Raw genomic sequence first — 15,019 nt, 5'->3', positions numbered from 1 at the left:
AAATAAGTAAAGTACACAGGATTAATGTTAAAGAGCAGTAGTGATGTGTTTGTGTCTAATTACACACAGGGGAGGGCTCGTATACGCCATTATGGTTGTATGGCACATTCTGAATGTGGTTGTAGAAAGATGCAGTTTAATTGTGTTCAGTACACTGTCCCTTTAACGTGTTTTAAATTTTATTTGCTGGAGTGTATTCATTTGTTGTCAAACTGCTCCTTTATTTCTATTTTGGCATTTGAAATAGCTGACTTTAGCTGATAAAACCACCACCTACACTGAAAACTGCTGTGTCCCTTGCAGAAATGCCATGTGAGGAGGGATAGTTTCATAGGGAAAAACTGGTACTTCATATACAAAAATGAAACACATTTTACAGTACAGTGTCCCTTTAATTTGATTGTTTTGGCATTTTTTACAGCAGTTGCTGCTACTGTATTTTTTTTAAACACCCTTTAACTGCTGAAACAGCAGAGGTTTGTGGATGAGAAGAGAATCTGTTTATATTATGCTCAGAGAAATCACCAAACACATCTAACGCTTTGTTCATCCCCTCACCAATGGTCTGTTCCCAGTCTCTTGTGGGCATCATTTTGGATGTAGACCCCTCTTGCGGCTCATGACATTTTTGTTAGAGAATGTTGTGGTAAACAATCACAATGACAGATGCATCTGGCTATACTGTGGTAGTCGGCCGTTAGAGTTGACCCGTTGGATACCAGAAAAGGCTGCTGCATTTTTCTTTACAATATTTTGAAGCCCTTTCTGGCATCCAAGTGGGTTAACCTGAGTTTGCCCCCTGGCAGCTATGTTGCGTGCGACATTAATGCAGCCATGTTGTGTTGTTGGTGACATTTTGCCCATTAAATGGTGACTGCGATATTGTGGCAGCCATGATATTACAGATGTGATAAAATTGTCGATGAAAACATAGTGCAGAGCTCTATACAGAGAACAGGAACTTATGGGCAGAGTGTCAGGTGTTCCGTGGACTGAGTAAGGTAAAGTCATGGCGCATTCTTCACCCCCCTCCACAGCTGCTGACGCTCACTGGCTCTGTAAGACAGATTTTACATATCATAGCTATTAAGTATATACAGTGTAATAAATACATAGATAGTTTTATTCCCTTTGTACTTTGTATCTGAGATTTTCAGTAGCAGTGTGTTTAGGAATTTGAATTTAATGCTTGAAATGTATAATGTAAATTTTAACAGTAAATAAAATTCACATTTAGTAATATCCTAATTTGGCTCACTCTATCATCCAGAAATATATAGTTAAAGGAACATGAAACCCAATTTTTTTATTTCAGAATTTAGGTAGAACATATGATTTTGCTCGTGAGTCGACCTAGGTGTGATTTAAAAAAAAAATTAATACCAAGAGAACAAACAGAATTAGAGAAGAGAAGTAAAATAATAGGAAATAATATAAATATATTGGTTGTTCAAAATGAAATTAAGTTGTTTAAAATGTCATGCTCTATCTGAATCATGAAAGAAAAATATGGGTTTCATGTTCATTTCAAGGGACATGAAATGTGTTTTGTATACAGATAGCATCTATCAGCAATAAAGCACTGTGTGGCAAAAAATCTGCATATATAGTATACACCAATTTTCATATAACTGCATGTAATAGACACTGCTATAAGCAAGAATATACACACATACTGAATCAAATCCTGTATGAAACCTTTTAAAAAATTACTTAGAAGCTCCCAGTTTTAGCACTGTTGATGAGGTTAGGTTGGGACACCTACTGAAAGGGATTGGGGAATCAAGAAGAGCAGACACTATACCCCCTCTCCTGCATATGAAAAGACAGATGACATCTGTATACATCTAAAACTTTGGGGCTTGGTTAGGAGTCTAAACATCAGCACAATATTATTTAGAAATACGCAAAACTATACATCTGTACAAACAGCCTCCCAGATGGGCTATATAAATGGATCATCTACAATACATTTATGCAAAGAAAAATCTAGTGTACAATGTCCCTTTAAACCTGTCTTGATTTCCAGTCCAGGGAAAGGCTTCTTGAAAAGTTCCATCAGTATATTTGGCTTCTCTCCTTTTATGTAGCCAATGAAGACTAAATATAGTTAGTTTAGCATTTCCATATTACTCAAAGCCACTTTAATGTGTCTCTAATTGTCCTCAGCAGAATAGATCAGATAAGAAAATCTAGGTTTTGATATGGAGGTGTCAATTACCTTATACAAACTAACTTTTTATATGTATGTCTTCAGTAGTTAAACAACTATTATAATAATAAAAAATCATCTGCATATTATTCTCAGGCTTTGCTTTGAATACATAATTGCATATAGCAATTAGTGTTTAATGACACTTTAAAAGGGGGAAGGGCTTGCACCATCTTTAGGGGTATAGGGCTAAAGTTGCTCTAACTACAGCTCTAGCTTAAAAGCCTTTCACATAATATCACTGAATATTGCCCTGTGTAATGAGGTTTAGAGAGGAACATTATACAGTTCCTTTCTCCTTAAACCACACATCCTTAAACTTGGCCCTCCAGAGGTTTTGGAACTACATTTCCCATGACCTCTGGAGGGTCAAGTCTGAGGATGTCTGCCTTAAACCTACCTAAGCATTTATGTATCAGTGTTCCAAAGCAGTAGCTATAGGTAACATTTTAGAATTCACCATTCATTTGCTAAAGCAATGCCTATAATGGCCACAGGTGGCAGCATTTAGCTATTTTTGGTGCCGGATATATAGATGAAGTAATGAATGCAGGTAACTTGTATTTTTGATAATTTTTTTCTCCACTTTCTAATTTACTTGTATTTTAACATTCTCTTCGTTCTTTTAGTATCTTTTGTTGAAAAGCAGGTACTTATGCTTAGGAGTCGGCCTATTTGTGGAGCACTATATGGCAGCAGTTGTGCAAGAATGCTATCTGTTTGCAAGAGCACTATATGGCAGCACTATTTCCTGCTATATAGTGCTCCAGATGCTACCTAAGTAGCTTCAACGCAGAATATCATGGGAATGAAGCTAGAAACTTTTTTTTATAATGGTCTGTTCTGTCTGAATCACAAAACAACATTTCTGGGTTTCATATCCTTTTAACTTTAACAAGTTTACTTACTGCTCTCTTGGGCAATAACAGGATTTGCTATTTTGTATATAATTAAATTAAGCTATTAGCCAGGAAAAAATGTTACTCGCCACTTCTAATCCCCCCCACACAACACCCACTACTTAAAGGGACACTGAACCCAATTTTTTTCTTTCGTGATTCAGATTGAGCATGAAATTTTAAGCATCTTTCTAATTTATTCCTATTATAAAATGTTCTTCATTCTCTTGGTATCTTTATTTGAAATGCAAGAATGTAAGTTTAGATGCCGGCCCATTTTTGGTGAACAACCTGGGTTGTCCTTGCTGATTGGTGGATGTATTCATCCACCAATAAAAAAGTGCTTTCCAGAGTTCTGAATCCAAAAAAAAAAGCTTAGATGCCTTCTTTTTCAAATAAATATAGCAAGAGAACGAAGAAAAATTGATAATAGGAGTAAATTAGAAAGTTGCTTAAAATTGCTGCTCTAGCTGAATCACGAAAGAAAAAAATTGGGTTCAGTGTCCCTTTAACCCCCTTTTTGCATATGTTTAGCCATTGTGAAACATTTTGTAATACAAGTAGCCCTCAGTTTACGCCGGGGTTAGGTTCCAGAAGGAATGGTTGTAAATCGAAACCGTTGTAAATTGAAACCCAGTTTATAATGTAAGTCAATGGGAAGTGAGGGAGTTAGGTTCCAGGCCCCTCTCAAAACTGTCATAAGTAACATCTAATACATTATTTTTAAAGCTTAGAAATGAAGACTTTAAATGCTAAACAGCATTATAAACCTAATAAAATAATCACACAACACTGAATATATAATTAAACAAAGTTAAATGAACAAAAACATTTGCTAAACAAAATTATAAACCTAATAAAATAATCACAAAACACAGACTTCACTTGCATTTTTCTGCAAACAGTTCTTTCTATGCATTCCAATCTGGACTGATTTATAGACAGGAAGATCTTGTTCCTTTGAAATCTGCTTGATAGCTCAGGTCTGGTTAAACTGATTAATTTCAGCTTGCTTGGCTTTGCTGCAACACAAGCGGACAGCTCCACCTACTGGCTATTTTAATAAATGCACTGCTTCTCAATGCTTCAATAGCAGTCACATGACTGGAAAAAAAGGTTGTTATTCTGAAACGGTGTAAATTGAACCGTTGTAAAACGAGGGTCACCTGTATTGTTTTTATTTTATACCATAACAAATTAAATAATGCTACATACAGTAATAAATAAAATAAAAAAAAAAGTGCTTAGCAGTTCTGGGGAAGACAACAGCTGGATAGAAAAAGAAAGTTGTTGAACTGAGAGAATGCTGAAGGTCATAGACGGTCATAGACCTGGAGATTTTTTTGCACGACTTTTGGCTAACTCCACTTTTTCTCTGCAGTCTCTCTCTATGCCCCGTTTACCCTCTCAGAAGTAACAGTCTAAGCATTAATGGGGTCCCTACAACCCTAGAGGATTAACATATCCTTGCATGTTCATGGCTAAATAATATCCCTTTAGATCAGGGATGGCCCTCCAAATGTTTCAGAATTACATTTCCCATGATGCTCTACTGGACTTCAGAGTGCCTAAGCATTATGGGTAATGTAGTTCTGAAACAGGAGTGCCAAGGTTCCACATCCCTGCTTTAGACTTAGCTTTGAATGTGTGTTTGTCAGTGGTGCAATAGGAATGTACATTCTGTAAATACAATGCGACAACTTTGCTATTTACAACATGCTACCAGACTTCAGACTTAACACTACATTCACTAACTAACTTTCACCCGCCACCATTAAATTTCCATTCGCCAAGGCTCTGTTTTGAAGTGTATTTTTTAACGGAACAGCAAGCTAAATATGTCTTTAAATTACTTTAAAGATAACGTACATAACAATTACTAAAAAACCTGCACAATTAAAGGGCCATAATAACCAAATGTTGAAACATTTGAAAGTGATGCAGCATAGCTGTAAAAAGCTGACTAGAAAATATCACCTGAACATCTTTATCTAAAAAAGAAAGATATTTTACCTCAAAAATTCCTCAGTAGCCACATCCCATTGTAAAGGACTTCTAAGCAGCAAATCAGTATGTCTGTCCCGGGACAGCCGAAGGGATGAGCCTTGTGCACTCTCATGTTATTTCCCTGTTCAGTGTAAGGAAGTTTACTATGAAATCTCATGAGAGTTAAGTCAAATCTCATGAGATCACAGTAAAAGAGTTAATGACCCCAGCACTGTTGATGCTGATTGGCTGCTGTTCATTTCTTCATCTTTTTTAAAAAAAATTATCTGCAGCTGAGCAACAGCTGAAATGTATTTTTTTACACAGAACTACAGGAGATCTACAGGAGATTTGTCATGACCAACATGAGCTGCTAGACGTCTCTTTCCCATTCCCCCCGTCTATAAATCATAGTCTCCAAAACATTTAATGTTAAAGACTGTGAATTACCTTAGACTTCTCTTACTTTCTGTGCTAAATATATTTTGTTTAATACGCTACAGAAAAACCAAAACAGTTGTCAATATTAAATGCAAAACTACTATACCATATATAATAAACAAACTGAGAAAATGTCTGGCAGACAGAAAAAATGGAAAAAAGACTTACGGCTAGATTACGAGTTTTGCGTTATGAGTATAACGTTGCTTTTTCACTCCCGCTGCTATTACGAGTCTTGTAGGTATAGGTGTACCGCACACTTTTTTGGCCGTCACACAACGTAACCTGCACCTTTCAAAAAGTCCTTTTTTAATGGGACTTCCATAGCGCCGGTATTACGAGTTTGCCTGTCCGGCCAAAAAGTGAGCGGTACCGCCACATGAAAGTTAGTAGTTATGAGTTTTAAGTTTAAGCAAAGCAGTACCATAAAACTCATAACTAAAGTGCTACAAAGTACACTAACACCCATAAACTACCTATTAACCCCTAAACCGAGGCCCTCCCGCATTGCAAACACTAAAATAAAATTATTAACCCCTAATCTGCCACCCCGGAAATTGCCACTACTATAATAAACATATTAACCCCTAAACCGCCACACTCCCGCATCGTAAAAACTAGTTAAATATTATTAACCCCTAATCTGTCGCCCCCAATGTCGTTGTCACCTACATACACTTATTAACCCCTAATCTGCTGTCTTTAAGATCGCCGCAACCTACTGTTCCAATCAGCCAATAGAATGCGAGCTCAATCATATTGTCTGATTGGATCAGCCAATAGGATTAAAGCTCAATCCTATTGGCTGATTGCATCAGCCAATAGGATTTTTTACCCTTTAATTCCTATTGGCTGATAGAATTCTATCAGTCAATCGGAATTCAAGGGACGCCATCTTGGATGACTTCCCTTAAAGGGAACCTTCAGTGTACTGCTGGGAACGTATGAAGAGGATGCTCTGCACCGGATGTCTTGAAGATTGAGCCGCTCCTCATCGGAAGGATGAAGATAGAAGATGCCGTCTGGATGAAGACTTCTCCTGGCTGGATGGGGATGGATGTCCGGTCTTCAAAAACTGTAAGTGGATCTTCGTTGGTTAGTGTTAGGTTTTTTTAAGGGTTTATTGGGTGGGTTTTATTTTTAGATTAGGGACTTTGGGTACCGTAAAAGAGCTAAATGCCCTTTTATGGGCAATGCCCATCTGAATGCCCTTTTCAGGGCAATGGGGAGCTTAGGTTTTTTAGGTAGGTTTTTATTTGGGGGGGTTGGTTGTGTGGGTGGTGGGCTTTACTGTTGGGGGATTGTTTGTATTTTTTTACAGTTAAAAGAGCTGATTTCTTTGGGGCAATGCCCCGCAAACAGCCCTTTTAAGGGCTATTGGCAGTTTAGTGTAGGCTAGGTTTTTTTTTTATTTTGGGGGGGGCTTTTTTATTTTGATAGGGCTATTAGATTAGGAGTAATTCATTTTTATTTTTGATAATTTATTTTTTTATTTTGTGTAATTTAGTGTTTATAATTTTTTGTAATTTAGATAAATGTATTTTTTTAATTTAATTTATTTAATTGTAGTGTAATGTTAGGTGTTAGTGTAACTCAGGTTAGTTTTATTTTACCGATAAATTTGTATTTATTTTAATTAGGTAGCTAGTAAATGGTCAATAACTATTTACTAACTAGTCTACCTAGTTAAAATAAATACAAACTTAGCTGTGAAATAAAAATAAAACCTAAGATAGCTACAATGTAACTATTAGTTATATTGTAGCTAGCTTAGGGTTTATTTTACAGGTAAGTATTAAGTCTTAAATAGGAATTATTTAGGTAATAATAGTAATTTTTATTTAGATTTATTTTAATTATATTAAAGTTAGGGGTGTTAGGGTTAGACTTAGGGTTAGGGTTAGAGGTTAATATATTTATTTAGTGTTAGTGATGTGGGAGGCCAGAGGTTTAGGGGTTAATAACTTTAGTATAGTGGCGGCGGCGGTGTCGGGGGCGGCAGGTTAGGGGTTAATAAGTGTAATGTAGGTGTTGGCAATGTCAGGGGCAGCAGATTAGGGGTTAATAAGTGTAATGTAGGTGTCAGCGACATTGGGGGCGGCAGATTAGGGGTTAATAAGTGTAATTTAGGTGTCGACGATGTCAGGGGCAGCAGATTAGGGGTGTTTAGACTCGGGGTTTATGTTAGGGTGTTAGGTTTAAACATACATTTTCTTTCCCTTTAGACATCAATAGGGCTGCGTTATGGAGATTTACGCTGCTTTATTGCAGGTGTTAGGCTTTTTTTTAAGCCGGCTCTCCCCATTGATGTCTATGGGGAAATCGTGCACGAGCACGTAAAACCAGCTCAAAGCACAGCTGGTATTTATGTGCGGTATGGAGCACAATGCTGCCATATTGCCTGCAAACATCGTTTTTTTGCAAACCTGTAATAACAGCGCTATTAAAGGTGAGTGGGGGAAATAACTTGCAAGTTAGTAGCGAGCCAGCCATAACGCAAAACTCATATTCTGGCTGATAGGTAGTAGACATGTGCACACTGAAAAAATGTGTTTAGTTTCGTTTTCATTAGTTAAATAAATTAGTTTTCGGCATATTCGTTATGTTAAGTTAAATCGTTTTTCGGATCCATTCGTTATTTCGGATCAATTCTTTAATCATATTCATTACTCGTTCTATCTAAACCACCATACCCCCACATTGCCAACACTAAATAAATCTATTGACCTCTAAAACGCCGTCCCCCCACATTGCCAACACTAAATAAAGCTATTAACCTCTAAACCGCCGTACGCCAACATCGACAACAGTAAATAAATCCATTAACCTCTAAACTGCCGTCCGCCCAAATTGCCAACACTAAATAAAGCTATTAACCCCTAAACCGCCATCCCCCCACATCGCCAACACTAAATAAACCTATTAACCTCTAAACCGCCACCCCCTCACATCACCAACACTAAATAAAGCTATTAACCCCCTAAACCGCCGTCCCACCACATCGCAATCACTAATAAAATGAATTAACCCCTAATCCGCCATCCCCCCACATCGCAAATACCTAGTTAAAGTTTTAACACCTAAACCGCCTTCCCCCCACATCGCCAACATTAAATAAACATATTAACCTCTAAACCACCATTCCCCCATATCGCAACTACCTAAATTAAAATATTAACCCCTAAACCTAACATGTGTATTAGGTACTTGTAAAGCACATCTAATCACCCGTAAGGGTCTCAAGGCGCTGCTCATTTTATCGACCTCAGAAGGATGAAAGGCTGAGTGGAAATCGCCAGTGATCGAACCTGCAACCCTTGGGTTGTTACAAAGCTCAGCCACAGTGCCTTAGCATGCTGAACTATCTGTCCAGCATAATTAAAGGTACAATATTACTAACTACATAGTTAAAATAAATACAAACTTACCTGTGAAACAAAAATAAAACCTAAGCTAAAACTAAAAATAAAAACCTAACATTACTTGTTTAAAAAAATAATAATAAGAAAAATAAAAATAATAACATTACTAAAAGTAATAAAGCCTACCATTGCAAAAAAATAAAAACTACAATTACAAAACATAATAAACACAAAAATTACAAAAAATAAAAAACTACCATTACAAAAATTAACAAATAAAATCATCCAAAGTAATAAAAATTATTCTTATTCTAATACCCCCGTTTAAAAATAAAAAAACACCCCCAAATAAAAAAGAACCCTAATCTATAAATAAACTACCAATAGCCTTTAAAGGGGCTTTTTGTACAGCATTGTCCTAAAGTTAACAGCTCTTCTGCCAATAAAATAAACCAAATACCCACTAACATTACAACCCCTAACCCCCCAAAATAAAAATACCTAACTAACCCCCCCAATCTACCCATTGCCCGGAAAGGGCATTTCTATGGGCCATGCATTCAGCTCTTTTTAAGCCCATGAAAAAAAGCCCTAATCTTTAAAAAAAAAAAAAACACCCCAAAAAACAAACAAAAAAACACTAACCCCAAAATCGGATTTGAATTTGTCAGCCAATAGGAATACAAGGGTACCCCTATATAAAAGGGGTACCTTGCATTTAATCTTCAGTGTGCGGCAAACGATCACATGAAGAGGACCTCCGCTTCCACGCATCCACCGGCTGCTCCACGTCTCCGCCATGAAGATAGAAGATGGACCCGCGATGGATGAAGATGGGGCCGCCTGGATGAAGATGTTTTGCCAGACTTCAGCAATAGTGAGTACCGATTTTGGGGTTAGTGTTATTTTTTTTTGGAGATTTTTTTTGTTTTTTTTAAGATTAGGGCTTTTTTATTTTTTGTGGCCTGAAAAAGAGCTGAATGTCCTTTTAAGGTCAATAGCCATACAAATGCCCTTTTTGGGGCAATGGGTAGATTAGGCTTTTTTTAGTTAGTTTTTTTTTTATTTTTGGGGGGTGGGGGGTTATAATGTTAGGGGGTATTTGGTTTATTTTATTGGCAAAAGAGGCAATGCCCTACAAAAGATCCTTTTAAGGGCTATTAGTAGTTTATTTATAGATTTTTTTTGTTTGTTATTTTTTGTAATGGTAGTTTTTTTATTTTTTTGTAATGTTAGGTTTTATTATTTTTTAGTAATGTTAGGTTTATTTATTTTTTAGTAATGTTAGGTTTATTTATTTTTAGTAATGTTAGGTTTTATTATTTTTTTGTAATGTTACATAGTAACATAGTAGATAAGGTTGAAAAAAAGACTGAAGTCCATCGAGTTCAACCTATACAAATCTAAAATACTTACAAAAAGCTCCAGTTAAGCTTAAATAACCCCATTAAAATGTGACCCATTTAATACTAGCAATCATATCCATGAATTTTGTTTATATACAGAAATTTATCCAGACTATTTTTAAATGTATCTATGGTATTGGCATTCACTACCTCCTTTGGTAATGAGTTCCACAATTTTATTGCTCTTACAGTGAAAAAACGTTTCCGTTGCAGGAGATTAAATCTCCTTTCCTCCAACCTTAAATTATGACCTCTTGTCAGAACCAATTTTCTTGGAATAAAAAGAGCTTCTGCCATCTCTGTATATGGGCCTTGAATATATTTATATAAAGTAATCATGTCACCTCTCAAGCGCCTTTTTTCTAAAGAGAACAGACCCAGTTTGGATAGCCTCTCCTCATAGGTTAATTTCTCCAATCCCCTTATTAGCTTTGTGGCCCTTCTCTGAACTTTTTCTAGTTCTGCAATATCTTTTTTAGCAATCGGTCCCCAGAACTGCACTCCAAACTCAAGGTGAGGTCTTACCAGGGCTTTATATAATGACAGAATTATGCTTTCCTCCCTTGAATCAATGCCTCTTTTAATACACGCTAGTATCTTATTAGCCTTTGAAGCCGCTGCCCTGCATTGTGCACTCATCTTTAGCTTGTTATCTATTACTACTCCCAAATCCCTTTCCTCCTGTGTTTGGCTAAGTCTTGTCCCATTTAAAAAATACATAGCCTGCTTATTTTTACTTCCAAAATGTAGAACCTTACATTTTTCCGTATTAAATCTCATTTTCCATTCACTTGCCCATAGTTCTAATTTTAGCAAATCCCTTTGCAAAGAGAGTTCATCCTGCTCTGACCTAATGACCTTACTTAACTTAGTATCATCTGCAAAAATAGAGATGTCGCTATTTAATCCTTGCTCCAAGTCATTTATAAAAATATTAAAAAGAACAGGGCCCAGTACTGATCCCTGGGGGACGCCACTGATTACCTTTGTCCAATCTGAGTATGATCCATTTACTGCTACTCGTTGCTTCCTATCTTTTATCCAGTTATTTATCCATGAGCTAACATTTTCAGCTATTCCCAGTCCCTTAATTTTGTGCATTAATCTCTCATGTGGCACTGTATCAAATGCCTTTGCAAAATCTAAGTATATCACATCAACTGATTCCCTTTTATCTATATTTTTACTTACTTCCTCGTAGAATCTAATTAGATTAGTTTGACATGATCTATTTCTCCTAAAGCCATGCTGATTAGAACTCATAATCTTGTTTACACGAATATGCTCATCAATATAATCCCTTATAATCCCTTCAAATATCGTCCCCACTATTGATGTCAGACTAACTGGTCTATAGCTTCCTGGATCATCCCTGCTTCCCTTTTTGAAGAGTGGCACCACATCAGCTTTACGCCAATCCTGGGGTACCATGCCTGAGGATAATGAGTCTTGAAAAATTAAGATTAAAGGTTTGTCTATAACAGTGCTAAGTTCACTTAACACCCTTGGGTGTATTCCATCTGGGCCTGGAGTTTTATTTACCTTAATATTTTTTAGTTTTTTCCTGATATCCTCTAAACAAAACCCAGTTAGTGGTATGGACTGGCATGTTCTATTATGTTCCAAAGTATCATTCAATGGTTCCTCTCTTGTGTATACTGTAGAATAAAACTGGTTTAGTACCTCAGCCTTCTCCCTGTCATTATTTATCATGCTACCCTCCACACATTTTAATGTACCTATATTATCCTTCTTAGATTTTTTGCTATTTATGTACTTAAAGAACCTTTTAGGGTCAGACTTAGAATCCTTGGCAATTAATTTTTCATTTTCAATTTTGGCTAATTTGATTTCTTTTTTGCATGCTTTGTTACATTCCTTATAAATATTGTATGCTGAGTCTGTACTATTTTCTTTTAATAATTTAAATGCCCTAAGTTTTTTCCTAATTTCTTTTAACACATTTTTATTTAACCATAACGGCTTAGTTTTTTTATTTTTATTTTTATAACCATATGGTATGTATTGATATGTATATTTATTTAACAAATGTTTAAATATTATCCATTTATCCTCTGTATTTTTATTAGAAAATACATTGTCCCAATTTATATTATTTAATGATTTCCTTAAGTCGTTGAATTTTGCTTTCTTGAAATTAAAAGTGTTAGTTAAGCCTTTAAAACACTGCATATGAAAAGAGATTTCAAATGTGACCATGTTATGATCACTGTTACCCAAATGTTCTTTAACTTCTATGTTTGATATTATATCTGTATTAGGTTTTATTATTTTTTAGTAATGTTAGGTTTATTTATTTTTTAGTAATGTTAGGTTTTATTATTTTTAAGAAATGTTAGGTTTATTTATATGTTAAATATATATATTATATATATATTAATATGTTTATCTGGTGTTTGCGATGTGGGGGGAAGGCGGTTTAGGGGTTAATAGGTTTATTTTGTGTTGGCGATATGGGGGGACGGCGGTTTAGAGTTTAATAGGCTTATTTAGTGTTGGTGATGTGGGGGGAATGGAGGTTTAGAGGTTAATAGGTTTATTTAGTGTTGGCGATTTGCGGGGGCAGCGGTTTAGATTAGAATGAATAATGATGAATATGAATAAAGAATGGATCCGAAATAATGAATGGATCCGAAAATTTGATAACTAATTTATTAGTTTTCTGTATTTTTTTGGTATTTTCGTTATGTTGCTGATTCGGAAATTTGGATTGACCCGAATCTCCGAATTAGCCAAAATTCGTCCGAAAATTAAATTAGCCCGAACGAATTGCAAATGTCTGATAGCACCAAGCAGAAATACACCCTATTCCTGCTAATTCAATAGATCATACAGGTGTTTCTACTCAAGAGACTCATTCAATTGTCTCCCAACTGTCACCACTATTCCTGGCAAAAATTGACCAACTACAATTGGGAATGAACGCACATTTTTCAGATTTTAAGAGCTTCTCGTCATGACTGACACATGTAGAGCAGAAACTGGCAGAAGGAGAGCTCAGACATAAAGAAACATCAGTAAACATATCCCATCTCCAAGCAAAATTAGATGATTTGGAAAATAGGTCAAGGTGCAATAACATCAGAGTAGTTTGACTGCCAGAATAGTTTTCCAGTGCTTCCTTGATGGAATTTGCTGAAACCATCCTGCCAAAGTCGTTGCATACCCCACAATCAAGCCTACCCTGTACAGCTGCGAAAGCACACAGAATAGGAGGCCAGAGCCTCAGTGAAACTTCAAGGGCTGCGCAAGTCATGATCCACTATTTGAACTTCACGGATAAAATCATGATAATAAGGGCCTACAGACAAATTTCAGACCTTACCTTTGAAGAATATAAGCTTTATTTTTTCCAAGACTATTCTGCAGAAGTAGCAAAAAGAGACGCAAATTCTCTCCATACTGCAAAAAAATTACAGAAAAGGGAGAATCGGTGACTTTATTATATCCAGCTAGTCTCAAACTAGAAAACCTCATAAGATTTTTCTTAACATCTTCAAGTGTTTCTCAATAACCAAGAATCTTCATGACTCGCACTAGAGGAAGATACACAATTAGAGGAAGCAGAAGACTATGGTCCAGATATTTACTAAGAGCCTTATATACTTAGATAAATGGAACTAATTGGAGACTGTTCAAGGTCTCCTCTTACTGGGAGATCACACTCACTTAAAGGGACAGTATACACTCATTTTCATATAACTGCATGTAATAGACACTACTATAAAGAATAATATGCACAGATACTGATATAAAAATCCAGTATAAAACTGTTTAAAAACTTACTTAGAAGCTGTCACTTTGGCTCTGTTGAAAAGGTAGCTGGAAAGCCCACTGCAAGTGGCAAATAAGACACTCCCCCCCCCCTCCCCCTTCTTTTGCATATGAAAAGACCCTTTACACAAACAGGAGCAAGCTGGAGTAGGTAGTCGAGCGTATTCACATAAAACTTTGGGGCTTGGTTAGGAGTCTGAAAATCAGAGCAATGTTATTTAAAAATAAGCAAAACTATACATTAATTAAAAAAAAAACTTTATGGGCTATATAAATAGATTATCTACAAAACATTTATGCAAAGAAAAAATGAGTGTATAATGTCCCTTTAAGTTCAATATCCTTTTCAAATGGGGGGCGGCTTGGGATTTACATAGTTCAGTACTAATAGTTATAATGGCTGCACTTTCCACTGTTTTGCTTTACCTGTTACTGACATTGCATATAGAAGAAATATCTTGTAACATTTTCTGTTATTTGTTTGGTTTTAACACACAGTTATATTAATCTTCCATTGAAACCAATCATTGGCTACAACCCGGGGTGCCAAATAAATAACACACTCTTAGAACAGAGATTCATAGACCATAACCAAAGGTTCACAGATCCATATTTCTATTGTTCTTAAAACTCAAACAAGAGACACATACAAGAAACAAAGCCTGACTAATCCCGCCCACTGTTTAAACGTTAAAGATTTAATCATGTGAGTCATCTAGTGGAATGTCGGTGGCATTACGTCACCCATAAAACTAAATGTGATCCTAAAATATCTTAAAAATAAAAAAGCAGATATAGCAATCCTGTAAGAAACACACCTAAATAGCACAGAACAGAAAATATTAAATCAAGGTTGGGTGGAAGAAGTAAACTACAAAATTATACAGATGATCTTAGACCCAGAGGGAAGGTTCTTTG

General features: G+C 35.9%; 1 long non-coding RNA gene across 1 annotated transcript; it reads right to left on the bottom strand.

The window, feature by feature from the left end:
• Positions 1–371: 371 nt before the first annotated feature.
• LOC128644015 (uncharacterized) lies at positions 372–5,241 on the bottom strand. The gene is made up of 2 exons (XR_008399909.1): positions 5,125–5,241; positions 372–1,056 (listed from the first exon to the last, which is right to left on the bottom strand). It is a non-coding gene; the product is annotated as an uncharacterized LOC128644015 (long non-coding RNA).
• Between the last annotated feature and the right edge of the window lie 9,778 nt (positions 5,242–15,019).

Source organism: Bombina bombina, chromosome 1, assembly GCF_027579735.1.
Source record: "Bombina bombina isolate aBomBom1 chromosome 1, aBomBom1.pri, whole genome shotgun sequence".
NCBI classification, from domain to species: Eukaryota; Metazoa; Chordata; class Amphibia; order Anura; family Bombinatoridae; genus Bombina; species Bombina bombina.
Note: the sequence above shows the minus strand (reverse complement) of the source record. Positions and strands in the feature narration are given on the sequence as shown.